General features: G+C 37.3%; 1 protein-coding gene across 1 annotated transcript in view; it reads right to left on the bottom strand.

The window, feature by feature from the left end:
• The window catches only part of MYO9A (myosin IXA), a 320,315-nt gene that overhangs the window by 293,860 nt on the left and 661 nt on the right, over positions 1-25,794 (bottom strand).

The following is a 25,794-nucleotide window of genomic DNA, read 5'->3' as shown; positions in this document are numbered from 1 at the left end:
TAAGCATTTTTTCATGTGATTATAGTAGCTTTGATTGTTTTATCTGAAAACTGCCTGTTCATATCCTTTGATCATAAATTTATCATTTGGGGAATGACTCATGTTTATAAATTTGGCTCAGTTCCCTGCATATTTGAGAAACAAGGCCTTTATCAGAGAAAGCTGCTATAAAATGTGTTTCCCAGTTTCCTGCTTTCCCTCTAATCTTAGCTACACTTGACTTTGTTTGTGTAAAATCTTTTTAATTTCATGTAATCAAAATTATCCATTTTACTTCTTGTGATCCTCTCTGTCTCTTGTCTGGTCATAAACTCTGTTACCCACAGATCTGATAGGTAAATTTTTCCATCTTCCCCTAATTTGCTTATATCACCTTTCATGTAAAAACCATATACTCAGATTTGGTATATGATGAGATTTTGGTCTATGCCTAGTTTCTGCCAAAATCCTTCATTTTCCCCAGCAATTTTTGTCAAATGGTTAGTTCTTACCCCAAAAGCATGGATCTCTGAGTTTATCAAATATTAGATTACTATGGCCATTTACTACTGTGTATTGCACACCTAATCAATTCCACTGATCCACCACTTTATTTCTTAGCCAGTGCCAGATTCTTTTGATGATTACTGCTTTATAACATAATTTGTGATCTGGTACAGCTAGGAAACCCTCTTTCACATTTTTTTTCATTAATTCCCTTGATATTCTTGATCTTTTGTTCTCCCAAGTGAATTCTGCTATTCTTTTTTCTAGCTCTTCAAAATAATTCTTTGGTCCAATTTTTTAAATCTGCCTTTATTTAACATGAAAAATGTTCTGGAATTGTGTTCATATAGTCTCTGGGTTTGTCTTGGCAGGCAGACTCCCAAATATTTTATAATGTCTGCAGTTGTTTTAAATGGAATTTCTCTTTCTGTCTCCTCCTGCAGGATTTTGTTGGTAATAAACAGAAATGCTGATGATTTATGTGGATTTATTTTATATCCTCAAACTTTGCTAGTGTTAACTGTTCCAACTAGCTTTAGTTGATTCTCTAGGGTTCTCTAAGTATACCATCATATCATCTGCAAAAAGGAATAGTTGTTTTCTCACTGCATACTCTTATTCCCTCAATTACTTTTTCTTGTCTTACTGCCAAAACTAGCATTTCTAATAGAATGCTGAATAACAGCAATGATAATGGACATGCCCACTTCTCTGATCTAATTTGGAAGACTTCTAGCTTATTCCCATTACAGATAATGCTTGGTCTTGGTTTTAGAGAGACACTACTTGTCATTTTAAGAAAGGCTCCATTGATTCCGATGTTTTCTAGTGTTTTTAATAGGAATGGGTATTGTACTTTATCAAAAGCTTTCTCTCCATCTACTGAAACAATCAGATGATTTTTGTTATTGATATAGCCAATTATCCTTATAGTTTTCCTAATACTGAACCAACCCTGCACTCCTGGTAATAATCCCAACTGGTTGTAGGGTATAATCTTTATGATCTATTACTGTAATCTCCTTGCTAGTATTTTTAAAAATGTTTGTGTTAACATTCATTAGGGAAATTGGCTTATAGCTTTTGCTGTCTTTGCTCTCCCTGGTTTAGGTATCAAACCATATTTGTGTCATAAAAGGACTCCTTTACCTATTTTTTTCAAATAGTTCTTTATAATACTGGGTTAGTCTATTTTTTAAGGTGTTATTTTCTTCAGTATTTTTTGGATCTCTTTAGCAAGCTGTTGACTTGTTTTTCATGATTTTCTTGCATCACTCTCATTTCTCTTCCCAGTTTTTCCTCTACTTCTCTTACTTGCTTCTCAAAATCCTTTTTGAGCTCTCTTCCATGGCCTGAGACTGATTCCTATTTTTCTTGGAGGCTTTGGATGTAGAAGCTTTGACTTTGTTGTCTTCTTCTGTTTGTATGTTTTGATATTCTTTGTCACCAAAGAAAGATTCTATGGTCTGACTTTTTTTGGCGCAGTTTGCTCATGATCCCAGCCAATTACTTTTAAAACTCTATGGTAAGGTAGGGGTCTGCTTCCAGTATGGAGACTGTACTGTTCCAAGCTTCAGGGGTTTTGTGCAGCTGTCTTCAGAGATACTTCTAGGGACCTGTAAGTTTTCAGTTCTTCCAAGGGACCTGTAAGTTTTCAGTTCTTCCAAGGTAGTATGATCAAGGGCGAGGTGTTTACTCCTTTCCTGGCCCGTGCTCTGGTCTATGAGTGACCACAAGCACTCTTTTCTGCCTTGGAACTGAGAGGAGGATTCCCTCTACCACTGCTACAAGCTCCACCCAGTGCTCTTCCTCGCCCCAGGATCACCATCCAGAACTGTGATCCAGGTCCAAGCACAGGCAAAGCAAGAGAATCCTGCCTCAGCATCAGCAGAGATCCCTGCAATTCCCCTCTGATCAGCCATTCGATTCCCCCTCAGTCTGTAGGCAGGAAGCTACGGAAGCAGCCACTACCCCGAGGTTGTACCGGGTCTGGGGCTGGGACCAAGCTCTTCTCTCACTGAAAACAAAGACTTTTCCTACTGACCTTCTGAGTTGTCTTTAGCATTTGTGGTTTGAAAAGTTTGGAAACTGCCACAGCTGCCTGTGATTCAGTACTCTGAGGCCTGTTGCCTGTGTGCACGCCCACTCTGAACTCAGTTTCTCTCCAGCCCAGCCCAATAGACCTTTCTAATCAACCATCCAGGTTGTCTTGGGCTGGAAATGTGTTTCATTCTGTCTTTTTGTGGGTTCTGCTGCTCTAGAATTTGTTTAGAGCCATTTTTTACAGGTATTTTGAGAGGTTTGGGGGAGAGCTCAAGCAAGTCACTGTTTCTACTCTGCCATCTTGGCTCTGCCCCTCAGGTTACATAATATTTAAGATCTCTTCCAGGTCTAACATTCTTTGATTATCAATGCTGAATATACCTACTTCTATAATGGGGAAAAGGCATAATACATTGTTTTTAATACAGAAAATTCATTATAACAAATAAACATTATCTTTTTTCACCTTAATTGGGTTTTTTAAAATAACTGATTATTCTTGGACCCTAAATAACATCATAAGAATTCTTCATTCTAAGACAGGGATGGGGACATGTAATATAATATGTGATATATGTGATATATGCATATATCACTGATATATGTGCTCTCTACCAATGCAAGTCTGTATCTCCTCTGTAACTTAATAGTTTCAGACAACTACCTAGAAAACTAAGGTTTACTATCTTGCCCATGGTCACATAGCCAGTGTATGTCAGATCCAGGACTTGAACCTGGGGTTTCTCTGACTCTGAAGCCAACTCTATTTATTACACTAGGTTGCCTCTGCCTCTATATGCTAATATAATACTTGGTTTTTGACTTGAGGATGACAAGTAATTATTGTCTTTTAATTGGGACAGGCCAGAAAAGAAGTCATGTTTTTTAATTATCCTCTCCATGAGAGGCCAAATTGAGAAGCAGGTTTTACCTTTACAAATCTAGACAGGAAAGATGAAATACTTCATATTACTCTGCCCCCAACAAATATATGTTTTAGCATCAAACACTATTATTAAAATGAAGTGTGATCCCAAAGCTATTTCAAACTTTCATCTATTTCTAATCAAATAAGCCTGAGAAAAGACTACCCATTCAGTTATGTTAGATTTTAGAATTTGGGTCAGAATGCCATACTTTTTCCCTTTCATTTAAGGTTTTCAGCAACGCATATTACTAAAGCTTTTCTCTTCCTGTCAAACTTCCTAATTTTGGAAGACTCATCAGAATGGAATTTCAGAATTGTTTAGGGAAGGGTAGCTGACAAGAGTTTAACAATCAGAGCAAGTTCCTAAAAACTGTAAAATCCATATGAAATTATTAAAATATGTGCCCATTCACAAATCAATTCAGCAAACAATAGAACAAGCGGTATTGCAGCTTCTAGAGTTAGAAGTAACTTATGAGATCATCCCGCTCAACCAAAAGAATCTCACTACAACATATCTAAGAAATGGTCATTCAGTCTCTGGTTAAGGACAGAAACAGTGAGCAAAATCATTGTCTCCTGGAAAGCCCATTCCACTCTTGGGCACCTCTAATTCTCAGGAAGCCTTTCCTGATATCAAGCTTAACCTTTCCTCTTTTCAACTTCTATCTACAGTACAGCACCAGTTTCATCCCTCAGTGGCCAAGCACAAGTCCAATCCCTCTTTTATTTAACAGTACTTCAAATACTTGAACAAAGCATACCGTTCCTACTCCCCGAGTCTTCTCTTCCCCAAAACCAATATACTCAATTTTTTCCAATGACCTGAGTTCAAAGGCCTTCCTTATTTGGTTATCCTCCAAGTTATCAGTATCTTTCCTAAACGGAACACAATATTCCAAATTGGTCTCAACAGATCATAGTACAGGAGAACTATCATCTTCTCATTCATGGAAATCACATGTTTGTTACCGCATTAGCTTTTTTTGGCTGTCACATCATACTACTGACTCATTTGAGGCTTGCAGTTCATCAAAAGACCCAAATCTTTTTCAGAGAGATAGATCTAAGCTTGAAGGGATCTCAGAAGACAACCAGTCTAGCCCTTCATTTTTAAAATGAAGAAACTGAGGCCCAAGGAGATTAACAGCTTAGTGGTCAAACAAATAGTCTATGTCTGTCAGGATTTAAACCTAGATCCTCTGACTCCAGAGCCAGTGATCATGCCAACTCCTTTGCTAGATGTTTACATACGCCATAGAATTCATAGGTATATAATTTAATAACTAAATCTGTTTTGATTCAGTTTCATGTTTTTCATGGAGCTGGAAGATCACAGAGCTTAAAGAGAGCTGAAAAATTACCCTTTTTGTTTGACACATAAAGAAAATAGGGCTCAAAGAAGTGATGTCATTTGCCCAAAGCAAGAAGCAGCAGAGCTAGGATTCCAACCATTGGTCTTTGGACTCCAAGTTTAGAGACATTTCCATTATATAGCATTACCCCTTCATTAACTACCTCTCCCCTCCACAACAGCCCCTGAATCTACACCCTTCTCTCCATTCACAGTATCACCATACCAATTTCTTAACAGTATCGCCTGGGATTTCCTCTAGGAGGGGAAGTTACTTGTTAGCTAGCCCTAGTCCTGAATATGAATGGATTCTCTTTGGTTCTAATCTGTAACCCAAATTCCAGATCAAAATTTTCATCACATCATTCAAACTACAAAGAAGTTGCTATACTACATTAATTTTATAAGTAAAGCCCCCTAAAGTCTCATCCCCAAGTTCCCTAAACCTAAGGTCCAGTTCTACAAGCTACCCTTCTCTCAGGTTCCTCAAATTCTTTCAAAAATTCGATTTTCCTTTTTTTCCCCTTGCTTACACATGTTCTCTTGTCTTATTACTTCTTCCTCAAATCTCCATTCCTTAATATTTCCTGACCTACTGTCTTTTTTCTTGTAATAAAGCAATTACCATTTCTAAATCAATCAGTGAATCAAACACTTAGCATGTATGTGGCTAGGCACTGTGCTAAGCCCTGAGATACAAATACAAAGAATCTTAGCCTTTAAAGAGTTTTATATTCTAATGGGGGAGAGATGAAGGATGAGTTGTACTTAGGGAAGAAGGAAGGTGAACACAGTGGCAAGAAAAGAAGACGGCTGTGGTAAAGAATGATTGGGGAGTAGGGTTTTGAGGCCAGCTGGATATATGGGCACCACCAATCAGGACAGCATTATCCATTACCCCAGGTCAGTAGCTCCAAAGCTAAGTGGTTTAACTCCTCTAGGGTATGATTTCTGGAGATCCAGAGGCCTGAAAGCCACTCTTAAGAATGTGTTTTATAGGGGCAGGTAGGTGGCACAGTGAATAGAGCTCCAGCCTTGGAGTCAGGAGGACCTGAGTTCAAATCTGTCCTCAGACACTTGAGGCTTACTAGCTGTGTGACCCTGGGCAAGTCACTTTAACCCTGACTGCCTCACAAAAAAAAAAAAGTAAGAATGTGTTTTATATAAAAGAAATATGTTAGAATTCAATACACAACACAATGGGAGAAAGGAAGAATGTCTTCACAGTCAATATAACAAATATAATTCAATCCAGGAGTTTGGGTAGTAGGATACTAGGATAGTAAAAATGCATTCCATAGCATGAATAATATGCCATAATGAAATCAGGGCATTAAAACAACTTCGAATATTATAAAAATAGAGTAGAACTAAAAAGAAATAGTTGCTGTTTAAAGAGTCCACTTACTACAACTGATGGAGCCTCTAAGTCTTCAAGTTTTAAATGTTATCACAATGAAAAAGTCAACCATGAAATATGCCAATCAATATACCTGCATGTATATATCACTACCAAGTGTCTGCTAAGGAGAGTACCTACTACACTTTATCATCTGTGCATAACTACCAAGGACAGAGAAAAATTATTTATTTTGACTAAAATTATAACATTTATGAAACTTTGTAAGCCCTAAGGTCTGGAATACCCTGGAATGGCTAGTGAGAGTATGGGAAGACAAGGGTATTCAAGAGAGTTATAAGAACAAAATTTCTCTAAAAAATGAAACATTTGGAATATTAATTTTTAAAATTATACTGTAGAGAATTCAAATCAAGAAAGGAGACTGCTTTTAACTAGGGAAGGCTTCATGAAGAAGATGATGTTTGAGCTGTGACTTAAAGAATAGGCTAAAATAGACAGAAAAAGGAGAAAAGAGATTTTTGAATTAGACCCACTAACTGCAGCAAATTAAATGAAGACTATACTAAAAGTGTGAAAATCAGGACATTAGGTCAGTTCTTCGCCATCCAATTCAACCCCTATATCTGTTAGCAAAGGCATCTCCAAATGTATGATTACAAAGTAATTCTATAATCGAGATGTAGAATTTTATACTAGAAAAGGGAAAAGGAAGAATCGATGCACTAAACTTCTGTGCCCAAATGAAATTTATCATAGCCTCTTCTACACTGCCAACCAATGCCTCATGTGTGCTAGAGATGAGAGATGCTGCAATGTTCCAAACTTCAGTCCAGATTGGGGTAGTTGCCATGGTAGCCATCAAAATCGCTTCCTAGCTTTCCCTTTTTTACAGGAAAAGTTTCATCTCTAATGTGTATTAGGGATGCACCTTGCTTTTCAGGAGTTTCAAGGTAATGACTGGTGTGGAACAAGGTGTTTTCTTCTTACCTCTGCTTCCACACATCTATACTTTGGTAATTCTAAGTATTTTAATGTATTAATTGAAGATGAGATAAATTTAGAATGTCTCCATTACCCTCCCCCAAACGCACACTAAATCTGCTAAAGAATGGGATATGAAGAATCTTGCTGTGATTTCAGGTGTTCTGGAGCCATCTAGGCCCAGGTAGTCAATTACCTACTAAGTTAAAATTGTGGAGAACAAGGCAGCATGGGGAATAACTCCTCAGCTGGTTTTAGAGGTAAAAGCAAAAGAGAGAAGCAGTCAGATTATATAAATATTTGGGTTGTAGCAAATTAACATGGGCATGAGTTTTCTTAGGGAATTCTGTCTCTAAATTACTTAGATATTGCCAGAACGATGGCACTGGTCTAGTCTCTCAAATAAGAGCTAAAAGGTCCACTGATAGGGGTATGTATATCTTTTCCCCTTGGGATTCCAAACCAGGATTCTATAGGGAAGAAGGAACAAGCTTCCAATATAAAAGGGGGGAAACCTCAATTATTAATATAGCTATGTAAAAATATGTGTGTGAATGTATATATTCTTTAGCAAGCAGTATCAATTCATGTTAATTCCCCATAAGAAGATACTTGCAGTTACAAAATCCTAAGAAGGATCTAAGTATCCTTAATATTTTAAAGCAAGGGCATCAAGCCACAAACCAAATACTATGAAATTAAATCATAGCAGTTATAGTTTAATAGGACCTACAACAACATTCCAGTGAAAGAAGAGCATATGTAAAGCAATAGAAGAAATCAAGGGCTGCATTCAGGAAACACAAAATGTTCTTGTTTATCCACACTATAATGACCAATTTCAGTTCAACACAGCCAATCCTAGGAACTTTGGGTGCTAAATTCTATATCAGGCACAGTTTCTTTTTTTTTTTCTTTATTAAAAGAGAGAGCTCCATTTATGCTAGGGGGTGTTAATATGTTAATGACTGTTGGGTGAAAACAAAAGACTTCAATATTAACTTCATATGTAAATTAATAAAATGGGAAGCTTGACCTCTAAGATCCCTTTCAATTCTAAATATATGATGCTATGATCCTGAAACTTTTAACTATAGTAAAAAGGAAATGTTGAGAACTTTTCTTACTTAAAACAGAATCTAACAACTCTAGGCCTGTGACCCATTTAAATGCTTCATGTCTAAGCAGGAGATACTATCCAATACCAAAGAGTACTGTATCAGCCAAGATATCTATTCTTCCCTGAGCAGATATTTGGAGGACTGGTTAACAATGGACTGTTAGTTATGCAGCTAACAAGTGGCAGAGTCTGAACTCAAAACCTGATTCCGTGATGCAAAGACTAGTAGTGCTCTTTCTACTTCATCACAGTTAATAGACACAAATGTGCCACAATCACTTAGTCCCACCTTCCAAATTGGTCTATGCATGGGTAAGATACATTTATAGAAGAAGAAAAAAAAACAAACCATGCAGCACACTTTCAGAAGAAAAAAAATTACCCCTTCATTCTTCCTTTCATTGGGCGGTACCAGTCTCATTCTTATTTGTCTAGGGCAGGGGTAGGGAACTTGTGGCCTCGAGGCCACATGTGGCCCTCTAGGTCCTCCAATATGGTTCTTTGACTGAATCCAAACTTCACAGGTGTTCTGTTCCCCTGGTCTAGGTGTTTCCACTAATCATATTACCCTTTAATGCTCTCATCTTCTCCCCACTTCCACTAATTTTTTCATGTCTCACTCAATCATGTCTACCATCTTCATTACTTCATAAAAGCATTTAATCCAAGTGACAACATAAGCCTACAGATGTTAACATCGAAATAATAGCCATACATATCATAAACAGACAATTCAATCTTTGCTCTAAACTCCTCCACTAAGAACACTCTCCCTCCTTCCCATTCTGGTTGGCTTCTTTTTCTTTCTTTTTTTTAGGCAAACAGGATTAAGTGACTTGCCTGGGGTCACACAGCTAGTAAGTATTTTGAGGCCACATTAGAACTCAGCTCCTCCTGACTTCAGAAGAGATGCACTGCTCCACCTACCTGCCCCTCAGATTGGCTTAATCCCTACCCCTTAGCAGCAACAACAACTTGCACTAACCTTTGGTAACAGGATGGTAGGGAATTAGTATCTGGACAGTAAAGTCCTGCTTCTGGGGGGGGGGGGGTTTGAAATGTCACTCATACAACACAACATGAAGCTAAACGTCTTGATCACTGCTGTTAGGACTGAAAAAACCACAATTCTTCACTACTCCCACATGAACAGAGATGGACTGATCTCACTTACTCCTCCACTGCTCATGTTAGCCAATTTTTCTACTAGTACATGGGAAGTTTCTTCCCAGGTCAAAAAAGCAGGCAAAGGAATGGTAAGACTCTCTTCATTTCCCCCACCCCTCACCTTGATAATGTTCTCAGAGACAATTTTTACATGGTTGCCCCCAGGAAAAACCTCCAAGACTCTTAGCCTTCAGAGCCAAATGGAAGATGCAGTAATGGAAAAAGGGGAAACAAATATCCTCTAATTGTTCGACTATATGTACTTAGGGGAACAACTCTGCCTAACTCCAAATAAAAGAACTCCAATACACACACTAGGATTAATCATATCACGTAAGACCACAAAGATCATACTCATAGTCATCAGATCATTCTGAGCAAAATCTCACTAAGGCATCATCTTTGGAGTAAGGATAGCTAACATTAAGAAATATGGAGGGAAAGAAGCTTTCTTGGTTTCCAAATGCAACCTTCAGTATACCTTATCTTTATTTTACTAATATGATACAAAATATACCAATAATGTTTCCCTAGCTTTAGGGAAAAGGGCTTCTACACCATCACTAATAAAGTATTATTAGTAGGAAGTATTACTTAAGCCAAGTATTACAGACCTCTTACAGTAACTTGAGAAAAGCTTTAATTATCCCTGTTAAGGAGGCAAATAAAATAGAAATGAAAATAGAAGAGGAGGCAAGAGAAGTCACAGAATATTTGAGATAGAAGCATCATTAAGCATAACTCTTTCCTTTCACATATAAAGAAACAAGAAATAAAGTAATTTGTCCTGGTGGTAAAATGAGGACTAAGAATTCAAGCCTCTTGAATCTAGTGCTCTTTTCTACTGTGTGTTGAATCTCAACAGGAACAATAAGATGAATTTTCAAAATAAGTAAGTGGCTGTGGCAGCTGGTGTGGCACAATGGATAGAGTTCCAGCCTTTGAGTCAGGACAACCTGAGTTCAAATTCGGTCTCAGACACTTGACACTAGCTGTGTAACCCTGATGATTGCCTCACCAAAAAGCAACCAATCAATCAATCTAAGAGTAAATACAATCAGTTGAATTCAACAAGCATTTATTAAGTAACTACTACAAATAATTGCTTAGAACTTCACTAAGACTTTTAGGATACCTTTGTATATACCAAGTAATGTAAAGGAGGTTCAAAGAGTTCAAAGTTCAAAGAGAAAGCTACAGACAGCTTACATTCTATTGGGGAATATAGTGCATCCATGATAAGTTAAAACAACATAAAATAAGAAGGAAGAGATCATAAATGACTGGGAGGATCAAAAAAGATTTCCAATAGAAGCCATGAAGCTAAGAATTCTAACAAGCGAAGAAAGATTCCAGGGGAAGGACTGCATTTTTACTTTATTTGTATCCTAGGTACTTAGCACAGCAGCTAGCAAACACTGAATGACTATTGTATGGCAGACTAATGTAGGGATAGGAGACACAATCTGTGCAAAGGCATGGAAGTGGGAGATGGAATTGCAAGTTCTAGGAATAGTAAGTACACCAGTTTGACTGGAATGCAGAATGAGAGCATGATTTAAGGGAAGTCAAAAGGGCAGGCTGGAGCCAGTCTGTATCACTAGAAAATCCTGAGCTGACGAATGATATGGTCAGATCTGTGCTTTTGGAAAGCTATGTTAGCAGTTCTGCGAAGGATGGGCACTGAAGAGGTGAAAGACTGGAAAGAGGAAGATCTATTGCAATAGCCCAGAAGAAAAGTAAAGAGATTCTGAACCAGAGTGGTGACCATGTGAGTAGAAAGAAGATAACAGACACAAGAAATGTGTAGGAGAATCAAGAACAAGGCTTGGAAAATGACTGGATATGTGGGATGAGAGAGAATGAGATTCAGGGATGACTCAGTTCGAGAAACTGAGGGACTGGAAGAATAGTGTTATCATTAACCAAAAAAAAAAAAAAAGGAAGGCCAGTACCTGGGGTTGGGGTGGGGGAGGAGGAAAGATTAGAGGGAAGATAATGAGCTCTGTAGTGGACATGATGAGTTTCAGATATCTACAGGATCATCCAGTTTGAGAAGCCAAACAGGCAGTCACTGATGCAAAACTGAAGCTCTGGAGAAAGACTAAGTCTAGATATACAGATATGGGAGTCATCTGCATAGAGATAATTAAAACCATGGGAGCTGATGAGGTCACCAAAAATGAAGAAATAGGAGTATGAATGCCTATAGACTGACAACTTACACAAGTTTATAAGTACACGAATAAAACTAAATTGGGCAACAGGCTAGTTCAGCAACCAGGATATAAAAATGAGAAAATTATATCCAAGCTTTTTTCATAATAAAGGACAAAGACATTTTTAAAAATAAATTCCAACCCAAGAAATGCTCAGTAAAAAATTTAAAATGTTAGACAGATAACATTGATAGCTAAGTATGACGAATAAAGTAGTAAATACTGTTCTGAAATATTTTTTTCAAAATACCTTTCTAATGAAGATTATAATGTTGTTCAATTTGTCTTCTTTCTCATTTGGAAGTTTCAGTACAGCAGAAAAGAAACAGAAGTTTTATTTTACAAAACTGATACTTCCATGATTCTGTACACTACTCCCCTTCTTAAGACAATGATAAGAATGTGCTATAAGATGTTTTTGCCCCCAGCAATGGACACTTTTGGTACGGCTATACTTTTGATACAGCTATACTTTCCACCTCTGCTCTATATAACTCTCTAGGACTATAAATTACAAAGAAGGTAATAACTTGCATTGGTAAGAGGGAGTATCCTCACTTAAGAGAGTTCCCCTATGCCAATGAAATCATAAGTCCAATACCTATCCCTGGGCACCAATATTTGACAATGTTTATGATCATACTTTATTAAGCAAATCTACTAAGCTAAAAGAGTAAAAAAGAGATGCAGTAACTTAAGATTCCTCTATATAACTATAAACTTATGTGACTGAGGGTTTTTTTTAAGTAATCTTGGCATATTCTACTGGAAAGAGAATAAAAATCTATTAGATCAAAAGAATTTGACAATCTTTACACTATTTTAAGCTATTGGTTTTAAAATTCACTAGTTCTTTATTTTTATCTGCTAAAGAGAACTACTAATTTAAAGGAAATAGTGCTGAATACTCTAATTGACCCTGTTCTTTTCCTTCCCAAGAGTCTGTCTCTATAATTAGCCCATTCTAGCTCAGCCCAAGGAATAACATCAGAAGCAAGTCCTTTCTGAACCACACCCTACTGGCCACAGCAACTGGCACATATTGTTTCTCCAGATTAGCACATAACTTCAGAATTAACCACTTCATAGCAGGGAATGAGAGGGATGTTCATCGGATATACTACTACCAGTATCATAAACCTACGGTAAAAGTGATAGGCCAGTTAATATTTGTTATATAACAATGGATTGGCTGCTAAATAAATTTAACCATGATCACTACTTGGTTCGTTACTCAATTGAATCTGGCAAAACAGCCAGAAACAGGAAATAACAACAAAGAATGGCTAACATCACATGGGAGAAATATAGGAGAGGGAAAATTTTAAACTGTGTAACAATGAGCTAATGAAGTCCATAACAATCCAGAAAGAATAAATTTTTTAAATGTGTCTGAGAGAAAATGCCTTAACAATAAAGTTGAACACAGAAAATATACTGTGATAAAAGCAGAAACCAGGGACAAATATATCAGACTGATTTCTAGAAGCATGGGAAGGGATGAGGACTGCTCTCAGGAAATCCAACAAAATAGCCATAGAATTCATGGGCACAGAATGCTTAAAGAAACCTTAGAGATCACCTGATTTGGGGGTCCCAAATCTTTCTTGTATAACAGACCCAAATTTATCAGGCTCCTTTTCTCGGAATTACTTTTTTAAATGCAGAAAATAAAATTCAAAGCTTTTATCAAGTACCTTCACTTCCCTTACACCTCATGAATCCAATCCCTTCCTCTTCACTTTTCCCTCAAACCAGTGGCCTCCAAAGTAGGGCACACAACACATCAGAATATTATTTATATTTATATTTTTTAAATTATAAAATAAGTTGTACTAATATTTACCTGTCAAAGAACTAATACTAGGACACTCACTCCAACTGTCATATATCCTATCATGAAAGATCTTTTGAGAGAGTGATAGGGTTGATAGTGGCTCCCCCACTTATTCATTCAAAAGAAGACTTAAGAGGGGCACCTAGGTGGCTCAGTGGATAGAGTCAGGTCCCTGAAGTCAGGAAGACCTGAGTTCAAATCCAGCCTCAGACCAAACACTTGACACTTACTAGCTGTGTGGCCTTGGACAAGTCACTTAACCCCAATTGCCTAAAAAAAAAAAAGAAGAAGAAGACTTAAGTAAATAGATTCTGTTAAATGGATTTATCTGGTTTTAACAAACTAAGCCTCAAAAAATGGAATTTCAAAGCAAGGATTGAAAGTAATACTAATAATCTGAACAAAAGCAAGCAATAATAAAAGGGCAGAGGTGACATTTCTACCCATACTATGACAAGCTACCCCTAATAGAATGATACTCTAATTAGATGTGACAATAAGTTAACCAAAAATATTTGAAATTATCAAGATTATTTGAAATATGGATTTATATTCACCATCATTAACAATGAACCTCATCCCAAGCAGTATATATACTGTACCTTCTACACAAAATCTTTAGTAGTAACTCCAACTGCTGGTGCCCTCCCTCTCTCTAATAACCTTATATTTATTTTGCATTTATTCTACATATACACTTATATATGTGAGGGCCCTGAGAACTGCAGCTGTTACATTTTTTGTCTTTGTATTCCCAGCACCTACCACAGTACATAAGAACTTAATAAATCCTTGACTAACTTTGCCCTGGATGGTTAGTGGTCCCAAGTTTTGCCCTGAAATTAAATCCTATTCCTGTAATATCAATACTGAATGAAGGAAAAAACATATATTAAGCACTTACTATATGCCAAGCACCAAATCTGTTCAAGTCCTAGCTAAATCCTACCATCTACAGCATGGGTATCAAACTTGTGGCCCACAAAACCAGACAAAACTCCTGAGTGCAGCCTGAACCAGATTAAAATGTAATTAGGTAATGTTTAACAAAAAATAAATAAATAAATAAAAAGACAACATAAGTAATATTAATTTATGGTTTTATAAATCAATATGGGGCAGCAGGAACTGGTTTCTATTTGAGTTTGACACCACTGTTCTTCAGTAAGCCCTTCCCAATCTCGACCTTAATCCCATTACCTTCCCTCTGTTGATTATTTCCAATTTATCCTGTAGGTATCTTTTTTTTTGTCCATAGCTGTTTGCATGTTGTCTCCATTAGACTGTAAATTCCTAGAGAGCAGGAGCTCTCTTTCACCTTTCTTTGAATCCATAGTACTTAGCACAGTGCCTACCATATAGTAGGCAAGTAATAAATGTATACTGACTAGAAAAACCAAAACAATCTCTGTTGTTATCAATCCCAGGCATATTCCAATTGGAGAAGATAATACATAAAAGGCAGCTATAGGTGGATGGAAAGGCCTGTGAGTCCTAAGACGAGGGTAATAAGTTAGACAGCAAGGTTCAGGGCTGCTTAGGCATCAAGTAGGTGAGAACAGAGAGGGTAAGCTCTCAAAATGATGAAAACCAGGGAAGATAGTAAGGCCTAGAGAAATATGGGAGGCAACAGCATGGCAGATTTTTACGGTCAGGTGATCTTCCATCTTACCAGAAGAATCAAACTGGTACTTTCCATGTCATTAGAGATATGTGAGCAATCAAGCAAAAACAGTCTTACTCCCCATCTGCCCACCTAGTATGGATTCCAGGCAATCCAGGGCAGGAAAGGGTAAAACAATGATGTTGTATGATTGAAAATCATGGAATATTACAATTGCTATAGGGTCCAAATTGTACATCACATGGCCGGCAAAAATAAGCTACAGGATATTACTCCAATGAATTGTGCACACAAAACCAGGTAACAAATCATTCAAAAAAGGCCAGAAAAGTAAGTGGGCTGGCTAAATAGCAAGCTGGGCAGTCTACATACTACTGCATTACTATTCATCTGAATCCAAGAGCTCCAAACAAAGTCCATGTTGGGTGGATTCCTTTTGGAGAAAATAGAAAGAGATATAGACAAGAGTCACCTAGGATACGAAGGCACAGATGTTTTGCAATCTACAACAACAGAAAGAGTACCCACACCGAAATTATGAAGTGACATATTCAATAACAAAATGAAGCAGAAGAGTGAAAAACTGACTTCACAATTTTTTGCCTAGAATGTTGGATGGATATTGCTACCACTAAAAGAAATGAGATAATCCAACTACATTTAAAGTTCACTTCTATCGTGTGGTAGTAGTATATTTCGATGAACATCCCTCTCATTTCTATCAGGTGAATGGTATGTTTGATCTTGATTCTTTTGTTTTATCATCGCGCTGATCAGTGTTCCAAATTCTTTCAAAGCTGTTTTTCACTATAATGCTGTAACTGTATAAACTGTTCTCATAGTTCTTCTTACTTCTTCTGCATCAGTTCATTAAGGCACGAGCTTACATTCTAATAGGGGAGATAACACTCATAGAAGAGAAGGTGCAAGGAAATGGGAAGTCACAAAGATGGTGAGCAGAACAATAAGAAAGTCAGATGAAATCTAGCCTTTCCAGAGGCAATGGTGTCATTCCTTTCATTGCAGTTGTCAGAGAAAACTAAGAAAGGTAGGTGAGGGGACAGAAGGTAAGTGAAAACCAACAAGGCAAAAAATGACAGCAAGGAGAAGCGAAAAGGAAGATAAGGATGCATGGGTCCAGGAAGGCAGAATCAGGTGGCTTAGCTCTTTCTACGTGTTGCCTCTGGCCATTCAGTTTTAAAGGCTGGAATAACAGCAGCAGGGCATGAAATGGCCAGAGTGATGTAGAAAACGGCATGACTAATAATATTTTTAAATCACTATATGCCATATTGATTGTATCAACGGCTACAAAAGAATCTGACAAAGTATATCATCAACTTATTCTGAAAATACAAAGTAAAAGGCATAGCATGGCCATTTTTAATATGATAAAAAGTATGCATGTAAAAGCAACCGCTAGCATGATGTGCAATGAGAAAATACTTTTTTAATTTTCAGAATAAACATGGAGGTAAGTCAAGAATGTCACCTTTCCTGAATATTACTTAACAACTCTTCTAGAATTCCTAGTAATAACTATAAGGAAAGAAAAATAAAGACATAAAAATCTGCAAAGGACACAAAGTCAGTTTATTTGCAGATAGCATGATATTTAGAAACTCCTAGACAATCAGCAAAAAAAAAAACCCAACTAAAACAACAGATAGCTTCAGAAAAATAGCAATATATAAAACAAAAAAATTAGGATTCCTGTATAGCAATAAGAAAATAATAGGAGGAAATAACAGAAAGGGAAATCACAAAATGACTATAAATGCATAAAATATCTGGGAGTCAACAATTTACAAAAACACACAAGTAAATACAATTACAAAATACTCTTTAAAGGAAATGACAAAGAATGGGAGCCATAATTACTGCTCATGTTTGGGCTTTATAAACATAAAAATGATAAAAGATTCATAGATTTAGAGATAGAAGGGAACCTAGAGGTCATCAACTTCAACCCCTTCGTTTTACAAAGGAGGAAAATGAGGCCCTAAGAGGTACAGAGTAACTTTCCCAGAGTCCCACAGCTAATAAAGCACCAAACCAGGAATTTAAATCCAGATCTCTTTGACTCCAAGTCCCAGTGATGCCTACTATACCACACTATCTCTGGTCATAACATCTAATCTAATTTATAGAATTTGTGCTGCACCAAACTATGAAGGAGTTGTTTTACAGTAGTAGACAAAATAACAAAATTCATCTGAAGAAACTGGAATCTCAAGGAGAAGCATTGGGGGGGAGATGGGGGGAGACTGAGGAAGGAATGAGAAATAGCACTTTCAGAGTTCAAATGATATTATAAAGCGGTAATCATCAAAACTATTTAGTACCGGTTAAAAAATTTTGAAGTACATCAGTGAAACAGAATAGATAAGCAATCAATTAGCACTTATCAATTGACTTCTATTTACCAGGGAGTATGCTAATAAGCACTGGAGAATACAAAGACAAAAGTGAAACAATTCCCACCCCAATCACTGACTGGCAAGCTGGAGAGAAAAAAGGAGCTCTGAACTCTGACCCCCTGAACAGCATATATAAACATGAAAGGAGGTGCTGTGAAAGTTCCAAGGAAAGAGATGGAGGGGAGGAAGGACGGCAAAGAAGATGGAATTTACACAGGGCAAGATTTCAACAAGCCGATTATTTGCAGGAGGATATTCCAGGAGAGGGAAATTACCTTAGCCAGATACCTTTTAAGAACTGGAATCCAGAGAGGTCAAGGCAGTAAAGTGGAAAAAGTCCTTGACTGACATCTACTAACCATGGGACAAAAGAGGCAAATTCCTTTACCTCTGAGACTCAGTTTATTCTCAGTATATTCGTTCCAGATTATTAATGATATTGTACAAGATTAGCAGGAAAGCACCTTGTAAACTGCAAAGCAAGATATAAATCAAATCAATGTGAGTTATATTACTATAACTGAGAAGTTCCAACACAACTTAACCTTCTTTGTTTCTACAGTGGTAGCCACAGAAGCCTACAGCACACACTTTGTTCAACTAAAGCAGGAGACAGCCAAGACCTCCATCCCTATGTCTCTTCCTACTCCAACTGGATCTCTGGCCATCAAACCATGCTTGTCTGCTTTTACTCAACACTCAGCATTCCATCCAGTCTTGCCAGGAACCCCAATTCTAACCTCTGCTTTGCCCTCAGAATTAAGAGTACTTAAAAAAATACCCTGCTATTTCTATATCAGCACTAACATATATGTACCTCTGGCTGTGACTTTTTGCTTGTCATCACGTGCCACACTTCCTGGCCTGGCCCATATCTCAATATGGGTCTCCTTTGTCCTACTACCACCCACAACCCATGCTGACACATAGCAAATGAAAAACTCTATAGCTTAAACAGAATAGTGCTTACTTAATATGGTAAATATTGCTGCTTAATGACAATTTGTGGGTCTTTAAGTTTACATTTCTTACTGGTGACGAGAATGTATCCTTCAATGATTAAAAGGAGTCTTCAGGCTTTTAGGAAGAAGTTGTGTCCAATAAAGCAAAAACCACAACAAATATAGTCAATACAATAAACTATGTATGACTAAAAACTTAAATTTCTTAAAATTGCATCCACAAATATGATATGTGAACTTTTAAAATAAAATAACTGGAGTTTGTGATAAAGATCAAGCTGGGGGAAGGGAAAAGAGAAGGGAGAAAACTATCCAAAGAATTTAAGTTGACAGTAATATTTAAAACTCACATACTTAACAAAGTTTTAAGAAGCACAAATTTAAATAGTCAGCATAAAACAAAATTCAAGCAGTGTGCTCATTTTCACTCATGAAAGCATATTCTCAAGCATTTGTAAGCAATTATAGGCAAGTCACCTAAATGATTTTTCCAATGTTTTACTTTAATCTAGAACTGTAATTGATGGATGAAAGTAAATCTTAAATAATTTGAAACAGCAAGCAATATAATTTGTTAGTGAATGATTCACAGAAGTATGTAATAAGAAAACAGGACATAGCACTCAAGACACTACATGTCAAAAGAGAACAATTAGCTCAAATTAACAAAATGTACCATGGTTTCAATAACAGAAAGAATTTAGGACTTTTTATGCTATCTTCAGCCTGGAGATACACATAAGAAAAGTACATTTTGAAATTTTTTACAATGAGAAAAGAACACAGTTGAAACACTTCACACATTATGATTTACTTCCATTTGGGAGCAAATTTTTACTTTTCCAAGAAGTCACCCAATACACACTTTTGCCTCTTCATCTCCCAGAACTACTCCCATTTCTACAGTACTTTAAGGTCTAACGTATTTTCCTACCCTATGAAGTTACAATAGGCATTAAAAGTACTATTACCCTTATTTTACAGATGAGAAAATTAAGAGGTCAGATGACTTGCTTGCCAAGATTATATTAAGTATAGACTCCAACAAAGATTAAACTCAGGTTAACTGACTCCAGAGCTGAGTGAGCTGGTCTTTCCATTCTTTATGCTTTCCATAACTTTATGCTTCCACATTGTTCAAAATAAGTGGCTTAGTCAAGTCAACAAGCATTTATTGAGCACCTACTATGATATGACAGGTACTATACTAAATACTGTGGATACAAAGAAAGGCAAAAATAGCCCCTGCCCTCAAGCAGCTCCCAGTCTAATGGGAATGGGGTGGGGGACAACATGCAAACAACTATGGACAAACAAGATAATAGGATAAACTGAAGATAATCACACAAGGCACTAACATTAGGAGGGACCAGAATAGGATATTTTCTGGAGTCTTGAAAAAAGCTAAGGAAACCAGAAGCAGAGATATGGAGGGGAAAAATTCCAGTTTAGTGGACAGACAAGCACATCCTAAACAGTTAGCAACAGTAGGTGCCATGTTTATTTCTTAGGACATAAGGCTGTCAACATCTTCAGAGTCACAAAAAAAGACAATCTTAAGAGAAAAACAACTAAAGGTCATTACATTTGTAATAAAAGAAAAGCATTTCAGAAAACCAGCTGTCTGTGATTCAAGACAGCTAACTGGTTCTTCACTGTACATGTAACATTGCTCTGCAGCTGCCCGTTGGATGACCCCACTGCCAAAATATGCTGGGATCATAATTCACATTTAAGACCTAGAGGCAAAACATTTTCTTTAAAGTGCTTTAGATGATTAAGAACTCTACCTTTTCCAGGCATTCCAAACCTGAGGGATAAGCACTGGACCTGGGATTTCATTAGTATAAGGAACTCCTAGATGAGAAAATCCCACTTACCAATATAAGTCAGTACCTTCTCTGCAACTTAAAGAGTGTGAGATAATTGCATAGAGCCCTGAGAGGTTAAACAATTTTCCCAGGGTCCCACAGCTAGTGTCAGAAGCAGGTGGGACTTGAATCTAGGTCTTCCTGGCTCTGGGAGCCAGCTTTCTTTTCACTATGCCATACTACATCTCATTCAAAATGTGTTCTTTTCAACAAATTTATTTTTATATGCCATTGTTCCTGCCATTTGAAAAAAATGGGGGCAGCTAGGTGGCGCAGTGGATAGAGCACCAGCCCTGGAGTCAGGAGGACCTGAGTTCAAATCATGACTCAGACACATAACACTTACTAGCTGTCTGACCCTGGGCAAGTCATTTAACCCCAACTGCCTCACCAAAGGGGAAAAAAACTGATTTGATGTTATTGTAACTGTAAAGCTGAAAAGACTGAATACAAAATAAAGCATTCATACAATTGAAATAAAGCATATAATACAACCTTAAAATTTCTGATTTTGCTTGTCTATTAAGACCCACTCATGGTGGCAGTGTCAAAAGAAGGAAGGGAATGTATCGGAGAGATTTTGCAAAGGTAAAATCAACAGGCCTTGACAACAGCTCCGATATGGGGGTAAGAGATACTGAGAAATCCAGGAAGACTCCTAGGTTGTGAGCCTGTGGTACTTGGAGGATGGCATTCCTCTCTACAGTAATGCAGAAGTTAGGAGTGGGGAAGATTTAAGGGGAAAGATAATGAATTCCATTTTGGATATATTGAGTTTAAAACATCTAATGTACATCCAGGTGGAGATGTCTGAAAAGTAGCTGGAGACTTGAAACTGGGGGTCAGCACAGAGTCTGGGGCAGGTTAGAAAGATTTGAGAATCATCAGCATAATGGTAATTAAATCCCTGAGAGCTGATGAAATCACTAAGTGAAATCATATGGAAGGAGAAGAGAAAAGGGCCCAGAACAGAACCCTGAGGGACACCTCGAGGTAGAGGATGTGATCTGGAAAGGATTCAGCAAAGGAGATGGAGCAGTCAGATAGTGAGGAAGAGAAACAGGAGAGGGCGTCCTGAAAACCTAGAGAGAAGAAAGCATCAAGGAGGAGACTATGATACTGTTGAGTGTCAATGACTGAAGAGAGATCAAGGAGAATGAGGATTGAGAAAAGGCCACTGGATCTGGCAGCCAAGAGAGTAACTTTGCAGAGAGCAGTTTCAGTGGAATAATAAGGTTAGAAACAGGATTGTAAGGAGCAAAGAGAGAGAGGAGATGAAGTTATTATTATTAATAGAGATTACATTTTTAAGAAACTGACAAGTCAGCCCACAGAACAAATGTGTAATTATGTGAAACAAATTACTTTCTCCAAGGTAGAAGCATTAAACACATTTCATAGTACAAGAAAATCATACATGTATTAGCTACATTTGGGATATATGGGTTAAGCAGAAGTAAAATGAAAAGTAATGCAGTTTTTGCCATTAATAAGGAGAAATTAAAAGGAATATATTGGGATTCCTTTCCCAGAGTTCTAAACTTTTCTACTGAAAATTGTTTAAGTGATTTTTAAAGTGAGTTAAGTTCAAAATCCATTCCTTTATTATATTTACAAATTTCTACAGTATTTCACTCAGAATGCCACCATCAAAAGCAAGGGCACTAATAGTCTTAAGTAGGTACCACAGAACTCTGCAACTGATTTTTTGCTATCAGTCAAATGTCATTCAATGTTATCTTCAGGTCAAAGATTGGAGCCTAAAAATGAAATAGTCAAATTCTCCTCTCCCTGGAAATATGTTTAACTTTATGAATTAGCTTGTTTTAAACAGAGGTTTTCATTTTCAGCCCATTATGTTGTCAGTTTTTACTACTTAACCTATTACATAAGGCATGTTGTGATTTAAATAAAATCCAATATATGAAAACCTGGACTTTCTTTTTCAAACAGAAAAAAAAGTCCTTCAACATCTCCCTCCCTTTCTTTTTCCTATCTACACGGTGAAAATCACAGTATTTGCCTACCTTACAAAAGTGTTTAAAATAATAGTTCACATGTTGTATGTTTAATATTTACATAACTCTTTCTTCATAACTAGATAATCAAATATTGTCCTTTTTTTCTTTTGGTCCAGATGTGTGATTTCATTGGTGCAGTGAGCAAACTCCCTCTACCAATGCAGATCAGCAATTGTGCAATTCGGACTTAGATTTCCTTGGGAGGCATAGACAGCTTAAGGGGCTTGTCAAGTCAGAATGTGTGAAAGAAGGATCTAACGAACTACACACGTGCTGCTTCTCACAGCCTTCCACAACTCCCTTCCCCCCACAGCCATTATGTTGCTATGGTGGTGGTGTCATTTCAGTCATGTCTGACTCTCTGTGATCCCATTTGCGGTTTTCATGGCAAAGATACTAGAATGATTTACCATTTCCTTCTCCAGATCCTTTTACAGATGAGGAAACTGAGGCAAAAAAGGTTAAGTAACTTGCCCAGGGTCACCCAGCTACTGTCTGAGTGAACTCATGAAGATGAGGAAATTGAGGCTCAGAGACTAATTATTTGAGTTTCCTGTCAGTTCTAAATCTATAATCCAACAAAGGTGGTACAGGAAGAGATTCCAACTCAAGTCTCAGACTTCAGAGTGACATGTTGACCAAATGTCTCTCCCTCTATTTAACTCCTCAGAAATTAGTGTTCCAAAAATACATGACAGTACTAATGTGTTTTTAGAATTATTTTAAACTGTTCATTTTAAGGGCTAAAGAGTACACAAATTTTCTTCAAAATTTATGAAATCTCTCTCAAATATACTATTAGAGATTGAACAGATTCTAAAAGGAAGAGAAATGATACAGGAAGACTTTGTATTACTAATTTCTACCAGATTCCTCACTTAAAAAAAAAATACACAAGACCCAGACGATCATTTCCCTTCATTAAGAATTAAACAGCACTAATGTCCACATATTTTCTTATTATTCATCAGCCAAAATGTATAACATGCTGTAAGATTCTAAAGTACTTCAAAATTCCCCACAGGCAAATACAGCATAGTAAAGAGCTACTTTTACACACACACACACAGACACATACACACGATCTTGCCAAGGTCCCTGCAATCTACATATTCCAAGCTTTCGATGAACAAATTAACATTTCTTCTAGTATGAAGAAAAGCCTTATCATATAAAAGATATCATATGGGAGGAGAAAAGGGAAGACAGAAGGAGGCAAATCATCCTGTTCCTAATATTACCTCAGAATTCCTCAGTTAATACTACAAAATCATAAACAAAAATGTAAAATATCAATTGCTATTTTTCTAAATAAAAAGTTTTAATACCCATTTTAAAAATTAATTTCATACAATGTTGGCAAGTTTTCAAAACACCTTTTCTAAACTGACCTTTCTATTTATTGTCTTGCTAGTTCTAGTTCAATTTACTTAAATTAATGTATGTAACTATATATATATGTATATGTATATATGGAGGGAGAGAGACACACACAGAAAGACAGGGAGAGAAAAAGAGAGCCAGAGTGAGAGCGCTCGCTCTCGCTCGCTCGCTCTCGCGCGCGCGCGCTCTCTCTCTGTCTCTCTCTCTCTCTCTCTGTCTCTCTCTCTCTCTCTCTCTCTCTCTCTCTCCAGTAATAGACATCACCGATGTGGACGTTTCCTACAATATTGCAGATCACCACCCAGTCATACCTATCTTGTGTGAATTCTTGTCCACGTCTTTCAAATAAGTTTTACAAAAAAGGACCCATCCAATTGACTAGGAAGCCTTCTTTGCCTTATCTTGACAGAATAAAGATATCTTTGGAGCACGTGGCCAGTACAACAGTTATCCCTAGATCTCATTTTATATTTCTTAATCATACATTCATTGATGACATCGAAGTTCAATCTAATATCAATAAAAAAAACTACTCAAAAATCACACTTGTACAATGTATACATAAATGTCAAAGAGCCAAAATTACCTTTTTTGGCCACAATCTGTAATTTACAAGCCTCAGATAAATACCAAACATTAGGTAACTCTAAAGAGAAAGGAAAGCATTATCTATAGCCGAATATCAACGATAAGGGTAGCAAGATACTATAAAGACTGCATAATTTAAACAATACATGACAATTTAAAGAGTATGTTTTCCCTTCATGCCAAGCAGCACTGGAATTTGTCTTTTCCCGAAGACGAAAAATCTAGAAAGATTAGAGTAACAGCATAGATTTTTTTTTCACCTGAGACTATCACTGAAAAATAACTTGGACTATAGATTTTTCAGATTCCAGTTAGTTAGAAATGTTCAACGTATGAATTTATTTATTTATTTTAAAAAGGAAAGCCATCAAAAAAGCAGAATATGCTTATTCTAATGTTATTGCTAAAATATTAACACGACACCAAATCGCGTAGGAACATGGAGCAGAATTAAACCTAAAAAAGACTCTTGATGTCATCCAGTCCAGCTGTCACACTGGCTAGTAGTACAATTCGGTGATTAATTTCGCTCTCTAAATTACATCATATTCTTGAGTTTCTAAACTATAACAAACATCAAGACAATGTTTTCATGATACAACCACTACTGAAAAAAGGAAACATAACTGTCAATAAACCTGGAATAAAAGCATGCCATTTTACTCTGCCTAACTATGTAACACAAAGAACCTTAACAACAGGAGGAAAGTCTTTTTGTTTTTTTCCTATTGTACAATAGTACTTATGATAAAGTTCTCTCAGATGAACGAGTTATTGCTTCCAATTTACCTTGAGAGGTAAATTCTAAACTGGGCCATTGGATCTAAATGAATGCATTAACCTCTTGAAAGTTCAAACATTATTAATTAACAAAGCTTCAGCAAAGGGAGCATTTTCTGGTGTGGAATGGCTTTACAGCAGCCAGATTTGTTACTAATGACATCAGTGCAGCATTTTGTACTTGCTCCTCTGAGAAAAATCAGACATCAGAAGGAGCAGCAGTGGCCCCCCGAAATGACTACTATTTTAACTTTAAATATTGGGGACTTGAACACAGCTACAACGCTCATTTTCCAAAGCACCTAAAATCGATACCTAAAGAGCCCGCAGAAAAACCGCTGCTTCCATCCCACTAGGACGCCGTTTAATAAATTAGTCAACATACACATAAATAGACGACGCCCCACGTGCCCAGGCAGCTCTACTGCAAACCCTTCCCCGCAGCAGGTGAATCTGGGTGTAGATCTCGGTGACATCAGGGCTGGCTTCTTCGGGGGCCGCGGCGACCCACACCGCCGGCCCGGCCCGCGGCTGTCCCCACCGACCCCGAGCTGTCACGCCGACTGGCAGACCGAAATGAAGCGGGGGGGCCGCCGGATGACCTTGGAGGAGGCCGGCCCGCGCCCAGGGGGCGAGGCCGGCACGCC

Source organism: Phascolarctos cinereus, unplaced genomic scaffold, assembly GCF_003287225.1.
Source record: "Phascolarctos cinereus isolate Bilbo 61053 unplaced genomic scaffold, phaCin_HiC Scaffold_3;HRSCAF=262, whole genome shotgun sequence".
NCBI lineage: Eukaryota > Metazoa > Chordata > Mammalia > Diprotodontia > Phascolarctidae > Phascolarctos > Phascolarctos cinereus.
The sequence above is the reverse complement of the archived record's forward strand: the minus strand, read 5'-3'. Positions and strand labels throughout refer to the sequence as shown.